Raw genomic sequence first — 15,994 nt, 5'->3', positions numbered from 1 at the left:
AACCCCATTTCTCATGGTTTACGGTGTTGAAGCCGTCTTGCCCATCGAACATTACGAGCCGACTCTCAGAGTCATGCTGTATGATGAAGAGGCAAACTGGGAAGCAATGCGCCTGGCATTGGATTCACTCCCAGAACGCAGGGGCAATGCCGCCTTGCGTCATGAGATTTACCGTCTGAGAATGACTAGAGCCTACAACAAAAAAGTACACAAGCGTCCTTTGAAAGTAGACGACTTAGTGTTACGAAAAATGGAGGCAACCGGTAGGGCCAATGAGCTGGGAAAGCTAACTCCAAATTGGGAAGGCCCCTACCGGATCTATGAAGAAGTAAGGGATGACACCTTCCGCCTGGAAACCCCAGACGGCAGGCGTCTGCCTAGAACTTGGAATGTAGACAACCTAAAAAAGTACTACTTCTGAGATTGTAAACTTTTTGTAAACAGTGAGTCAATTAATGAAGATTCAGACTTTGTTTGCAAAATCGAGTTATTGTTTAATTATCCATCCAGGTAATACCCAGGCGGATTCTTCCTTACCTAACTGAGTTTGACACTTAGTAAAGGTTATATTCGTTGGACCGCCTGGGTACTACTCGGATCCCTTATTTATTTAAGTTTGATACTTTGTTTATTAAACTGCCTGATTATCTGCCTGGGTAATACCCAGACTGACCCGCTTGTTTAAAAAACTAAGTTTGATACTTAGTGTAAATTCAATACTGACTAAAAACTAAGCACAAAAATGTTTAGTGGCTATACAACCGGTCCCAAACAAGACCAGAGGCTAAAATAGCCGGATGGTTGCTCATATTATAAAATCGCTTGTCCCAGCATGGACAAAGGCGTCCGGCGACACCCCTTCGGGTGCAATCGTCATAGAGAACAGACTATTTGTCGGTTCTACGTACCCATGCAGACGGCAAAAATTGAACGACCAAGTTGGCCAACTCATCGCTGTCTGACCAAAATAACCTATGAAGAACGAATAAGTTTCCAGATACCGGATGCCCACAGGCATCAGTCGGTCATCGATAGAAATTCTTACTTGGGTTATTTATTCCAAAGTTGCACTCACTTCCCCTATTGGGGCAAAGGGTTGTGTAATGGCTACGCGTTAACCCCAGACGGAATATAACCGCCTGGGTAAGAAGCTCAAAGCACCCGTTTTAATGGTCGGCTGTGCACTTGGTTTGGGGCAATCACCATTGTGATTGATTGGCCTAAAAACACTCCATACTTCTCCAAGTATCAAGTGTTTTCAAGCCAATCAATCAGGTTGACATAAAACCAACCACACAGCCGCCCAGGGGCAAGAGCACCCGGATTGCAAATTGCCGCATGCTTTTTTAAGTTAGGCAAAATACTAAAGAATTGCATACAAATGAAAAATTCAAATTGAAAACAGACATATATAAAATCCGACTGAGTCGGAATACTTCATTTATATTTGAAATGGCACAAAGGCCAGAATAATTGTTAACCGGACACATCCGGTGAGGAAAGAAAGTAAAAATGTTAACCCAACCCCATGGTTGGTAAAAAGATACAACAAAACACGGCATGCAAGCCGGTAAATAACATTGATTGGCATACTGCCGCAGAAAGGTGGGAGGCTCACCTAAGGCTGAGGCGGAGTCTTCTCCGGCTGAGTTTGGCTGGCTTGGCCCTCTTGATGATCATCCGCCGGCTCCTCATCATCAGAGACTTCATATCCCTGCTCAGCAGCCCAGTCTTGGAAGCGAGGCGGAGGAGCATCACCCAGTTGTTGGGCATCATACACCTCAGTGGCGTAATCATACCTCAGCTTATAGACCTCAAAGTCTATTTCTGGGTAGAGGAGGCCCCAGGTGATCTTCATCCGGGCCAAGTTGTCCCGTTCATTCTCCTCAGTCAGTCGGGTCTGCTCCCGGGCCAGCTCATCCGACTGCTTGTTGCGCTGGGTCATGAGCTCAAGCCTCAGGCGGTCATTGTCAATCCGGAGTTGGGCATTCTCCTTGTCAGCATCTTCTAATGCCTTGAGATCAGATTTGGCATCTTTCAGCTGCTTATCAAGGTCATCAGCCCGGCTGTTAGCTTCATCGTTTGCAGCCGTCAAATTCCAGATCAGCTCCTCCTGTTTCAACTCTACTGCTTTAATCTTTAAATTACACATATAATCAGAATGTTCAGCAAAGTTGAGGTTTTCTAGGGCCCTCCGTTTGGCGTCATTTACCTCTTCTTGCTTCCGCCTGAAGGGACCTCGGAGATTGTCCACTCTCACCATAGCCTGAGTCAATAACAGCCGGTTTATGAGTTACTTAGTCAAAATAAAGATTAAAGACATCAAGATAGAGGAATTATGTACCTCAGCCAGAGAGCCCATTATCCGGTCGAAGTCCACGACCTGCAGATCAGGTATGGAGGCCTTCTTAGACCGGGTGAGGGTCCTCACCATCCGCTTCGCGAAGCCTGCGAGATCCGGAAGGTCAGGAGTCAGATCTGCATCAAAAGTAGTTCTTTGTGAGATAGAAGCAGCGTAGCTGGCATTCATCCGTTGCCGGCTGCTGACTGACCCTTTTGAAGAATCAACCTTAGTCTTGATTCTCATAAAATCAAGTGGCCAAGGTATTTTAGTTTGTTCCTTACCGTGAACTTCCGGATGAGTCTCCGGCTTGTTCTCCTCCCCAGTGGTTGCCGCACCGCCTGCAAGCTTAGGTGGTTCGCCACCCTTCGATGCCGTAGAGCCTTCCGGCATTTTCTGCTGTTCTGAGCTTTCACTCAGTTTCTTCAGAACAGCAGGGGATTTGCCCCCAGTCGTTGGACAACCGGATTGGGCAGAACTTTGCTTCTGGGGGGGATCCTTCCTTGCGGCTTTGGCAGCCGGAGCCTTCTCCAAATCATCTCCCTGCCTTTTGAGAAGCTTGGAGAATGATCGAGGGATTCTCTTGGCGGACTCCTGAGAAAGAAGCAAAATATAAGTATACCCAACTGGTATATATATAAAAATAAAAATATTAAAAAAATAAATAAAAATGCAAACATAAAGTCAGGCGGTCTTACCCCGCCTTTCTTCGTGTCTTTAGCCTCGACGGCTGCCTTTTTGACAAGGGCCGCCTCTTTGCGCAGTTGCGCCGCAGATTTAGCAGGAGTCTTATCCTGGTCAACCATCCTCAGGGCTTCTTCTGCAAAAACAAGAATTTTAAGGTTAGAAAGAATCAAGGCAAGTTTGCAATAAGAATAAAATGACAATCATTCCGGATGAGAAGTATTCTACCCCTGGGAAACATCGTACTCAGTCCGCAGGCGGACAAGAAGCATTCATCTTTGAAGAAGTCCGGATGGGGGATCCAGTTCTTGGGAACAATAATGTGAGTCCCATCCCCCATGGGCTCAGTTGTGGTTTCAAAAAATCCCGGGTCCATGATTTGCTCCCGGGCTTTAGTAGATAGTGCCGGGAGAGGGAATTTACGTCCAATAAGAGCCGACTCAGTATTGTACCGGCGCAATGTCCGGTTGTGTCTTAGGGTTGGAGAGGAAATCAAATAGAACTTGTCCTTCCACCCGGACCACTTGGACACTTTGTCCAAAGTCATTAGATATTGGGGCAAGGTAGTCAGCGTATACCATGCCCCATGGCCGCCTGGGGCCTTGCTCAGGTAGTGCATATGAGCGAAGGCGGAAAAGCTGGGGTTCAAGTTTTGGAACTCGCAGGCGGTGATGTAACTTAATATGTTCACCCACGAATTAGGGGTGAGTTGCCAAACTCCCAGATCATACCCCTTGAGGATTTTCCTAATCCCGGGGTGGAGGGGGAACTGGAGGCCGGCTTCTATAACCGCCTCATAGCAGATGAAGTAGTCATCTGCGTGGTCAATGTCGTCCCCCCAGGCCATCACAGCATCAGCCGGAGGGACAATAACTTCCCAACCCCTTCCAAATGGATGTTTCTCTTTAAAAGCCCTGAACCCGCTATTAAGAAGGGCAATGTTACTCGGCAGCATCCGGGTTCTTTTGGGGTTGGGATGGTCGGCAACTTTGGGCGGCTGCTGATAGTCAGCCGCAAAATCTCCCTGGTCAGAGCCGGAGGATTCCGTCCTTGATCCCTGGCCGGCTTCAGCGTCGCCGACTTCATTTGAGGAGGCGGCTCCTTCGCCGTCCGCCTCTCTTACTCCAGAGCTCCCGGAGGTAGAGGGAGCCTCTTCGTCAGATCCACTCTCCTCCCAATTCCTCGGATCCCCTTCCGGGAAAACCTCATCGGCTGGCACTCTCATGGTGCGCCGGCTTTTAGACCGACTGGTCGTTTGTTTCGTTCTGGCCATTGTGTCCTGCACAGACACATAGAGGGAGGAATTCGGAGATGAGCATATTGGTTCTAACAGTCCAGAAGATGCACCCCCTGTTCTAGACTCAGCCGTTCCGGGGGATCGGCTGAGTGTCCTAGGCAGTGCCGAGTGGGTGGATTGGGAACTCATTTATATTTTCTATTTTCTAAAAGAAGTCGGGCATACAGGCGAAAAAAATGGTATGTAAATTGAAGGGGAGAAAAGCTAAAATGGTACAGGCGGTTACCTTGCTTTGACTCTGGAAAATCTGAAAACCGCTTCAGCCGGTGAACCGGGTGATGTACTGCTAGCACTCGGAAGCTTGAAACTTGCTGTTATGCAGGCGGGAGCAGAGGAAACTCTCTCTAGAAATCTCTTTTTCTCTCTCTAAAAAGTCAATATGAACGTAAGGTGTGAAAAGGAGGGGGGGTAACTTTCTATTTATAGAAAGTAAAAGTGGGGGAAAAATTTTGATTTGAAATTCAAAATTTTACCCGTTACTGTTCACCTATGAAAATTGGACACGTGTCACAGGCCCCACGTGACATGCACGTGCGACCTGTGAGGGGCAAATGTTTAGGGTATTTTTACCCTAAACACGTGGACCAATGAGAGGTCGCCACGTGTCGAGCTAAGGATGGCCCATGTGGCTCAACATCCTCTTGACACTTGGCGCCCTCAGATATGTTCTCTGAAATGGCGGCTTTCAAAGGCCCAAACTCCTAGGAGCGCCGTAAAACGGCGCAGCCCACTAGAATCTAGGTCAAGTGACCTAGGTAGGGGCACATTTTCCAACGACCCTATAAATAGGGAGATATTTCCCCATTTTGGGGATACATTGAATCATTTATTACACCCTTATTCTCTTACATCAGAGAAAGACCTGAGCTTGGAATCCGAGCAGATACCCACCTCAATTTCCGTTCTCTTTATTCCGTTTCAAGTTACTAACTTGATCGTCGGAGGCGGAGCTCCAACCACCCGGAGTCTCCGCTATTTTGCAGGTACAGCTCAGCCGGATCAGACTTCGTGACGTAACTCTCCCAAGGGACAAAAACACCCAAAACAGAGGGTACTGTGGTGTCTCCGGAACAACTTCTTCTTGGCTGACATCGTACTCAGAGTTGCTCCCTTCGGTAACGGAAGGAGTTTGTTGCTCAAAATAAGTGTTTTCATTGTTGGGAATTTGTGGAGGTGTTGGTTGATGAACGGAATTTTGAGAAGAAGGGTTGCCTAATCTTGCAAAATGGTAACATTTTCTGATTGGATGAACAAGCTGACAGGGACGCGTGTCAGCTTCCCATTCGCTAGACTGACGCGCCTCTGTCAGCAGCTGTATTTAATTTTTTTTTGCTTGGCTGCCATCAAAACGCGTCGTTTTGGGGGAAAGGTCTTCACACCCAAACCCAAAATTCGTCGTTTTGAGGGTGTCAAAAGCAAAAAAAAACAGGTCAGTTTGTACACTTGCTGGGCCCCACGAATTCACTATTCACTTTCATTTTTGCTCATAAGATGAGCAAATTTAATTATGCTCATGAGCATATTTCCATTTGCTCATTGAAGGGGAAGCTAATATTGCAATTTTGCTCACCAATTTTACTCATGAGCAAAATTCTCCTCACTGATGGGAATGCTCTTAGTAGTAATTAATTAATTAATGTATAGAATTGATATTCATTCTCAAACGTGGTTTGTGCATAAGCAACAGTCTTTGATTGCTTGATATCTTTCAAGATGGTCAAACACGTAATTACATACATAATCATATTTAGGTACAATATCAAGTTTTCAATCCTCCTTTAATGAGGATTTTAGGCCAATTGCGTAGTGTTACTTGTACCAACTAATCTTAAAAATATTAACTTCTAGCAATTGATTGGCGGAGTGGTTAGATGTACGTATATCACATTTACGCTTGGATTGGATTTCAAGGGGAAACTAGTTTGAGGCCCGGGCGATGTCCCGGATTATTTTTTTTATATGAAAAACTATAGTAAATTGTTTTTTTAAGAAAAAACTTTAATAAATTAAAGTGAAATCTATAAGCGGTTTTATAATTTAAAAAAATCATTTTTTAAAAAATTTTATTGAACACTATCAAAATTCATTATGAAATATGCAGTGACCTAACTTTTATACTTCCTCCGTTTCTATTTAGTTGACGCGTTTGATTTAGGCACATATATTAAGGAGAGGAGAGAGATTGAAAAAGCAAGTAGGGTAGCTTGTAAATACAAGGTAAAAAAGTTACCCTAAAAGGAAATGTGTCAACTAAAAAAAAATCCTAAAAAGGAATACGTGTCAACTAAAAAGAAACGGAGGTAGTACTTCATATTAGTCTGTTTTACTACCATTATAAATTTCTTCAAAGTATGGATGAGCAAACGAAAGAATGAGGGCTAAAAAATTAGAATTTATGAGCATTAATTTTTTGTGAGGAAAAAATTAATGATCAGTTTTAATATGACATGAAACACATGACCCCTCATCATTTATCAATTCATGACACGTGGAAAAAATGATGACACATGGCATGATTATAATTCTTGCCTTGGGTTTTAATATATATATAGATTTTTTGTGAGGAAAAAATTAATGATCAGTTTTAATATGACATGAATTACATAAACCCTGGCCTCATCATTTATCAATTCATGACACGTGACAAGAATGATGACACTGCCTTGGGTTTTAATATATATATATATATATATATATATATATATATATATATATATATATATATATATATATATATATATATATTTCATTAACGAAAAACCTCGTCTTATTCATTTTTCGGCTTCATTAGCACGAACGGTGAGATTTTGAAATTAAAAGCAAAGATAACTTGTAGATTTAGAGATTTCATGTTTCCTAGTTGTTTCTTATTAATCAAGGTTCATTCCATACAAGTAATAACTACATACTACAAACCTAATAACTTTATTGTAAACAAAGCTCATATTCATGTTATGTTCAGTTCACGTGATCGGATCTTTTTTGAATTAATTTTTCTCATCGGATTAAATCTTATCCGATTTTTAAATTTGACCTAATTTGACTTGATTTGTACACCAACATGTAAGATATAAAATTTACAAAACGGATCTCTTTAGATTTGCATTAATATTTACTTTTCAAATATTATATTTTTACAATATTTTAATCAGCAACTTTTGTGCGTAGTTGGCCACACCGTACCGTGTGGCCAGTTAACACACGAGACACGAGTAACCCCAACCAGCCAAATAACCCTTGATTAAGTAAAACTGACCGACTGAGTAACCTCTGACTGAGTAACCGCTGACCAACCGAGTAACCCCTGACCAACCGAGTAACTCCTGACCGACCAAGTAACCCCTGACTGACCGAGCCCCTGGCTAAGTGAGTAACCCCTAATCGAGTGCGTAATCCCGACCATTCTTTCAAAAAAATAAATAAATAAATAAATAAAACCAAAAAAATGTGGCTGGATGGCCACACGATCTAGTCAGTTGCATATAAAAGTTTGTGTATTTTAAAATACGAAAAATAATTATATTGAAGGATAATTCAACGCAAATATAATTAAGAAGTATAATCAATAATAATATATACAACTATAATAATAATTATAATTATAAATAAATAATAGGAGTACACAGTAATTAATAAAAAAAAATGTTTTTACTATAATTTCAATTGATCTAAAATTATTTTTTAATTGAAATTATTTTTACTGCTTCTCCATTATATTTTTAACTTATTTAAAGTTATTGAATTTTACCTATTGAAAATTATTTTCGGTAATATGAAATTATTTAACTGAACCTATTTTTACAGAGCAAAAACTATTTTTATTGAATATTATTATTTAAAGGTGAAGAGAACAGAGCCTAATAGATCTTTGAAATTACAAGATGATTGTATGTATTCATTTCCATAGCATATTTAACTAATTTCAAAATATTATTCTAGATACAAGGGGCTCAATCTAATCTAATTCATTAATATTTACGTGGATGATTTATTAAAGTTTGCTTGAGCAACTTAATTAGATGTTAAGTCGTAAGTCTCGTAACATTATAGGTAGTTTACTTGTATACTATGATGCTTAGAAATTCTACTGTTTAAGGTGAACATTTGTGTTTATAACCCTATTTACATTTCTGAAACTTATAAACTTTTTCGAAACTTAAACAAAACAAAACTAAGAGGCATAGATAGTTTTCTAACTTTGGAAAAATCATTTTCCCGCAAAAAAATTAACATCATATTTGACACTATGACAACCTAAGTTATTGCATTCTTTTTATTACTATTTGTTTCTATCTATCAATCATCACTAACTATATACTAAAAGACACACCAGCAATGACACGTGTCATTTTCTGGGTTTTTTTAAAAAAAAAATAATATTCAATTAAAGAAACAAATCTTATTTACAAAAATAATTCTCTAATGTTATATAATTTATTTACTTAAAATAAAAAGATTCATATTCTTTAACACGAATATTTTTATAGCTATAAAAAATTTTTCTAACATAATTTTACTCATTTTAAACATATTTAACATATCTTTCGTAATTCTATATTTTGCTTTAAATTTGTCAACTATTTTGGAGAATTTTTTTGTTTATAAAAACTAATTATAATAATAGTTTAATAATGGTTATTAATAATTATCGTACATGACACGGGAACTAACCTAGTTAATTAAATAAGTATGTTTGTAATATTGTCTCTTTGAAGTATTTTTTTATTTTATGGGTAATGCTATATGTAGTCCTAAGGGCTATAATATAAGCATTAAATACACTTTTGAAAATTGTATAAAATTAGGAATTCATGACAAAAACATGCGTAAATCAGTGTAATTGGAACTAGAGGGATGAAATGAAAAGTTTGGACATCTGAGGGAAGAAGAAGAGAGCTTTAACGCCGCGCTAGGGAATTCCCTGTCTCTGGTCCTATTCCTACTTACTTTCTTCGCCGGCTTGGAGACATCGGAGAAAGACCGGGTTGGGATTTTTTGGAAGAAATTTTGGAAGAGCTTAAGGTTCCGCACTGATCGATCAAGCTGCTAGGCAGCATCCCCGGAAGGACCTATGCGTGAAGGTAGTTTACTTGCAAGCATAAATCTCTTTTTAAGTTGTTTCCAAATCTCAGCAGCAGTGTTTTTATTTTCATGATTTCTTAACGTTTTATGATTTTCAAGTGTAAATTTAATAATTATATGTAGCTCTAAGAGTTATGTATATCATTTTCCCTTTATATATGTATATGTGTGTGTGTCACATACTCAAATTTCGTGTTCTTGTAAATTTGTCATTATGATTTCACCGCTTTTGCACTTCATATATATACAGTAACTGTTTTCATGCAACCTAGATTGTATGAAGCTTGCAAAAAGCTCTCTTGATAAGCCTTTTAATTGGCCAAGGGGCTTTTAAAAAAAAAAAAAAAAAAAAAAAAAAAAAAGCTAAAATTGTTATAATTTAGTCTTGGACGGCAAACAAGCTTTTCTTATCCAAGAAGGTTTCAACGAGTTAAGGCCATAATATTTAATTTGCAAGCTTTTTGGTGTCAATTGTTTAATTTGCCAATGCAAAAAAGGTGATGGAGAAGTGTAGAGATTTTACTAGCTAAACTTATTGATAAGGCCATAAGGGACATTTATCTTTCAAAGAAAAAATGGTTTCATGGGATTATAAAGGACTTTGGATGTTCTACAGTAGTAGACTAGTAGTTAGGTAAACTTTACGGCCATTATTTATACTTGTATAACAAGATAATTTGGGCTATTGAATGAGTTGAGCTAACTTGAACTGAACTGAATTTATTAGAGCTGAACTGAAAATAATCTAATGAGAACAGGACCTTCATACCATCCGTTCTTTTTTTAGAATTTTAGTTAATATGTTTCTTTTATAATGTTTGTTAACGTTAGTTATCATGCAGATAAGGGTATAGATCATGCTTGAACAAAATTTTGAACTCGCTTAAACATTACCAAAAATGAGATCATTCTAAAATCAATAAGTATTGTATATGACCGCATTTGTAATGAGTTTTGCTGTAATTTAATGTATAACTTCTAATGGATACATGTTGTAAGACTAAGGGCCTGTTGTGTTCATATTATTTTCAGTTCAGTTCCAATAAGTTTAGTTCAGTTCTTAATTTCCTTCTCTCATAAAATATTCAGTTCAGTTCAATTTAGTTCAGCTCCAATAAGTTCAGTTCAGTTCAGTCAATCAGAACAGACCCTAATATAATTAATCTATTGCATTGTAAGTGTTTTTCAAGGATTAAAAATCATGTTAGGAAACAAATAACTTTTGTAATATAAGGGTAAATTTAAATACTTTGTTACTTTAAACTGTATTACAATAAGTAAATAAAAGTTCACCTTAATCAAGAATTTGTGTACTAAAATTGACTGTGTTCATCTGCGCACTTACTATACTTGTGTATCATGCCACCTCATTCTATAAAATTAGTTAAGGCTACCAAACAAAACTTAACCAATGGTAAAGGTTTGACCTTTTTGACTTCAAAGACATGTAATTAAAATACTACCTTATTTTCTAATAATTTACAATAGAAGAATATTATTTATGTGATATAAAATAATAAAAAACGAAGATACTCATAGTAGTTTGCCAGAGGTGGTAGATTTTTTTATCCCCCTCACTCCTCCCAAAAGTTTTGCTAAGACAACTTCTATAATGGTTTAGTAAAATCTTTTTCCTTGTTCAGAAATAAAAAATTATCACCATGCTGTAGCACGCTTAAGGCCTGTTCTCATTGACTGAACTCAGCTGAACTGAACTGAAATGAATATTTTATAAGAGAAGGAAATTAGGAGCTGAACTGAACTGAGCTGAACAGAATTAAATTGAGCTGAACTGAACTGAATTGAATTTCAACGTAAGAGAACAGGCCCTTATTCTCACAAAAAAGTTTTTCATTTAGCAGTATGTTTAAGTTTAAATAATACAGTAGTTTTTTTTTTCCAACACCAGGAAATGTAGGGATGCCATAAAAAGTTATATATTATGTCCTGAAAGTAAATTACAAGTAGGAAGATATATAAACCATTTCACATAATGTAATATTACTTATGAAAGGTAATATAACAGAAACATTCAGTAAAGACTATTATCAAACACCCAAGGTTCATTCACGAAAAGCTCTCGGCCATTCATTTGCACAACCCCAGCTCTTATATCTTCTTCACGCTTCCTAGCAGCTTCAGCTCTCTGAGCTGATGCATTAGCATCCTGCAACATATAGTGATATAGGTAAGCGAACTAGCTTATATTGGTCATAAATAATAAAAGCAATCCACAACACACAAATTGTGAAATATCAATACAATAATTATAAATTATGCATACAATTGAACAAACATGAACTTAAAAATCTAAAACCACAAATACAAAGGCCTGTTCCGTAAAAAACATTTTGTCCATCTTACACCCTACATATCAAAAGAGCATCTCTAAACCATTACGCTGAAAAGAATACAAAAAATATATACAACAAGACACCAGGCAAAATGCATGAGCTACTCTTCTCCTTTACTTCATTATACCTTTTTCTTTTTGGCAAAGTTCCTTACACATCCCTCCCATATTGGTTTCTGGTAAATGATAAATTCTAATAATAGGAGCGATCTCTAAAGTCAGGCAGCCATCTGCAGAGGTTTTGCTTATGCTCACCAAAAAATACCACATGAATCATATTGGTATATGTTTTTTGTATCAACTAAATAATTTTGGGACTAGATATTTCAGTAGAGGCATCATGGGTTGTTAAAAACATCTCTTTGGAAGTCTTCAAACCTCAGAACAGAAAAACATTCCAGTATAAAAAAAGTACAAAGCTTGAGGCTTGGTTTGTTTAAATTTGTAAACTTTATTTATAATATTTTGCTAACTTTATTTCACCTTACAGCTATGCAACTCAGGCACTCAACAGTTGACAACATCATGCCATAACAAAGCTGCATTGTTTCGATTGAGCCACATCGTAAAAGTTGCTTCTTTCATAGATTTAGTAAACGAATCCCTACATCTCCCCACTAATGGCTCTAATCCTCTACTATTGTACTCTAATTATTCTTACAGTATACAACTACTCTAAAATACTAAGAAGGCACTGAAATCAAATGCATGCAAAAACTATGACACAGTCCACAATCAATGCATCAAATCCATTCCCGCGATTGCAATCGAAACTATGTTATCGAACCATGGTTGACAGGATAGAAAACTAGAGTTTGTAACACCATTTAATGAAGAAAATGTTGCTTTGTTTATCAGAGACATTGCCTGATGAAATTGGTCTCAGATTATTCAAGGGCAGTGGGCGGCACAAAGGCTGAAAGGTTAAATAGAGAGAAAAAAAATTCTGCTTACAGATGCCTTGTAGTTGGTATGTAAGCCATCTCTAATGAACAAAATACAAGAATCATTACTTAGCGTATACAGGACAAGTAATATAACTCTCACATATCATAGGAATAAGAATTCATAAAGGCAAATTTGTATCCATTCATTCAGCTTCTAGCCCTAGGAAAGTTAGTGGTGTATATACAGATTATTCTTCTTTTATTAGCCACATAAGTTCATACGCTAGATGAATGATGATCTCCATCTTACGAGCCCTTCCAATAAGGTAACTGGGATACGGCAAATAAAATTCTTCAATTCCAAAAAACAGGTTGTACAAATCGTGAACTTCTTCAATTCCCAGGTTCAGAAGAACTAGAATCAAATTGAAGGTAAAACAGAGGTTTTTTTTATGGGATGGGCTTGATTTTGGGTGGAGGACTGGAGGATGTCATAAACTAGCCCAAATGTCCCCGGATTTGCTCCCAGTTAAACCCAAAAAGACTTCCCATACCCATTTTCAAGGGGACGCCATGGAGACTTATCCGTACCGTATCCAGTACGGGAAACGGCTTAAGGGTAGCGTACCCGCGCATCATAGTCTCCAACCAACTATATAATGTTACTATTGATACATTGTAAAAATGCTATCGTTCCAAGAAATATGGGCAAATTCTGTAAATTAGAAATGTAGGCGGTTGATTAAAGATAAAGGATATTCATTAGCTAAAATCCCTTCCTCTGCTAACACTTCACACGACAGCACTAAGAAGGGAATTCAAGGAGCATACTCAACAAACGATGATCTAGCCTAATTGAAAGTTCCAAGGTCTCATCATGATATAAATTCAGCTGAAAATTCCTTCCTACTTTCCTAGCGAGTCCAGCTTCCAATTATTCATTGTAACTAGAATAATAACCCTAACAACTAATAATCTATAAACTTCACATTCACAAACCCAGATAATCATCAATTGCACAATAATCTTGTCGATTCTAGAAAGTAGCATGCTGCGGCAACAAACAATTTACTGCATTTATAACTCAATTTTAACCAAATTAAAGATCACCTTATAAAATTCAATTTTCTAGCAAAAAATTACCAACAACAGCAACACCAAGTTTAATTATAACCTAGTCAAAAAAAAAAATTAATTATAACCACAAAAAAGGAATTATTGTGAACTAAATACGAATTAAAGGACGAGGTTATGAAATTTGTCAACAAAATTATGCAGCAAAAAAAAAAAGAAAATTTAGGGTTTGAAAGCAACATTAAGAAAATGTGGGAAATTTAAGAAACTAAAAACGAATATAACCTTCTGGCGTTTCCATGAAAGAAATTGAGCAGGTGTTATTGAAGCAGGAGCTCCAGAATCTGGCATTTGTTTCGGTTGTTCTGGTTCTTCCCCCATTTTAACGTTGCTTGGAATTCACACGCTGAGAAAACAAAAAGTACTGGTCATACGACACAGTTTTTTTGTTTTGTTTTGTTTTGTTTTGTTTTTTTTTTTTTTTTTCTCTTTCTCATTTTTAACAAAAGAAAGTGTTGTTTTAGCTACTCCCTCCGCTTTTTTTAAGTGTTACAGTTTGAGAGGAAAAATTCATTTCAACTCAGCTCAGTTTAGTTTAGATTAGTTCAGTTCAGTTCAATTCAATTCAACTCAATTTAGTAAATGTGAACAGGTCCTTAGCCAATTTAATTGATTTAAATAAAATAAGAGGCAAGTGAGATAGTTGAAGTATTAAAAAATTGTAAAAGAAAGATAGTGAGGTTAATAGTTTATTAAAAAGTAATGATTGTAAGAGGAAAAATATAATAAAAAAAAAAGTAGTAGTGAGTTTGGATGGGGACCATAAGAGGAGAGAAATATAATATTTCTAATGTAGCTTTTTGCCAAAAAAGAAAGTGTAACACTTATTAAAACACGACCGTATTTGGTAAGTGTAACACTTATTAAAACACGAAGGGAGTAATACTATATGTAGCCGTAAAAGCTATATATATAGTATTAAACTAGCATTCAGCCCGTGCGATGCTATCGCACGAATTATACTCCCTGCGTTACATATTACTCGCAACAATTACTGAAAATGCACATTACGTATTACTCGCAACAAACTTTTTTTTTCCTTTTAGGGTAAGTTTTTATGTGGGATTTTATAAAATTACCCTTTAAAAAAAAACACCCTAATTAAGCTTCTGATTTTTTTTACTAAACTAGGGCAGCTAACACGCGCGATGCGCGCGCAATAGCTAGCCACATCCAAAATCTCTTTCGATTTAACCTTACATCACAAATTATATATATATATATATATATATATATATATATATATATATATATATATATATATATATATATATTAACAAGTAATCATTATTAATGACAATGAATAAATAGTCTAGATGGTATAATATCCAAACACTATTCATTACAAGAATTTATACACATTAATGAGGGTATATATGTAAATACATATTTTAAAGGACATAATTGGCATAACACTATTCATAAGAGTAATCTTGTACTTTTTATAAAGTAGGGAAAATAAAAAAAATAAACCTTCTGATTTTAACTTATTAACTTAAACCCTAACATTGATTAACTTAATTATTTCCACCAAAATCATCCCCCTTCCATATTTCCACCAAAATTATTCCCCTTCCATCTAAATTCATTCTCATCTCCATTGACAACCACCACTGCCGCCAATCTCCATTACATGTTCATCAACCTAGAAATTTGGCAACCACCACCGCCAGTCACTGTTGTCATCCCGCTTGCTGAGGCCGCCTCGGTTTTCTCTCTATTTCTTTTCGTGTTGTTTAATTTTGTCATTGTCAGTGAAGCACATATTTGAAGGTTTTATGGTCAAATTTAATCATCTAGAGTTTTCATGATTAAATTTGACCAATTAAAGCTTTAATTGACGATAGAGAAGGCATTAGTTTGTGGTGTTAGGCGGGATTTTTAATTTCGTTGTTTCATGGATTGTGGGTTCGTGGGTTTTGGGTTCTAGGTTTTGGGTGGTTAGTGGGTGGTGGTAGTGGGATCGTCATTTCTTGGATTGTGGTTGGTGGGGTTGTGGGTGGTGGGTGGTGGTTGGTGGTTCGTGGGTTTCGGGGTTGTGGGTGGTGGTGGGTTGTAGTGGGTTCAATGCTGCTGGGTGGTTAGTGGGTTTGCGCTGCTAGGTGGTGGTGTTGGGTGGTTTTGTGGTGCTAGGTGGTTGTGTTGGGTGGTTTCGTGATGCTAGATGGTGGTTTTGTGGTGATAGATGGTGGTGTTGTGTAGTTTCATGGTGCTAG

General features: G+C 37.4%; 1 long non-coding RNA gene across 1 annotated transcript; it reads right to left on the bottom strand.

The window, feature by feature from the left end:
* Positions 1-11,317: 11,317 nt before the first annotated feature.
* Positions 11,318-14,182, bottom strand: LOC145637949 (uncharacterized). The gene is made up of 2 exons (XR_014114554.1): positions 14,004-14,182; positions 11,318-11,571 (listed from the first exon to the last, which is right to left on the bottom strand). It is a non-coding gene; the product is annotated as an uncharacterized LOC145637949 (long non-coding RNA).
* Positions 14,183-15,994: the final 1,812 nt, after the last annotated feature.

This window comes from Chenopodium album, chromosome 7 (genome assembly GCF_948465745.1).
Source record: "Chenopodium album chromosome 7, dcCheAlbu1.1, whole genome shotgun sequence".
Lineage (NCBI taxonomy): Eukaryota > Viridiplantae > Streptophyta > Magnoliopsida > Caryophyllales > Amaranthaceae > Chenopodium > Chenopodium album.
The sequence above is the reverse complement of the archived record's forward strand: the minus strand, read 5'-3'. Positions and strand labels throughout refer to the sequence as shown.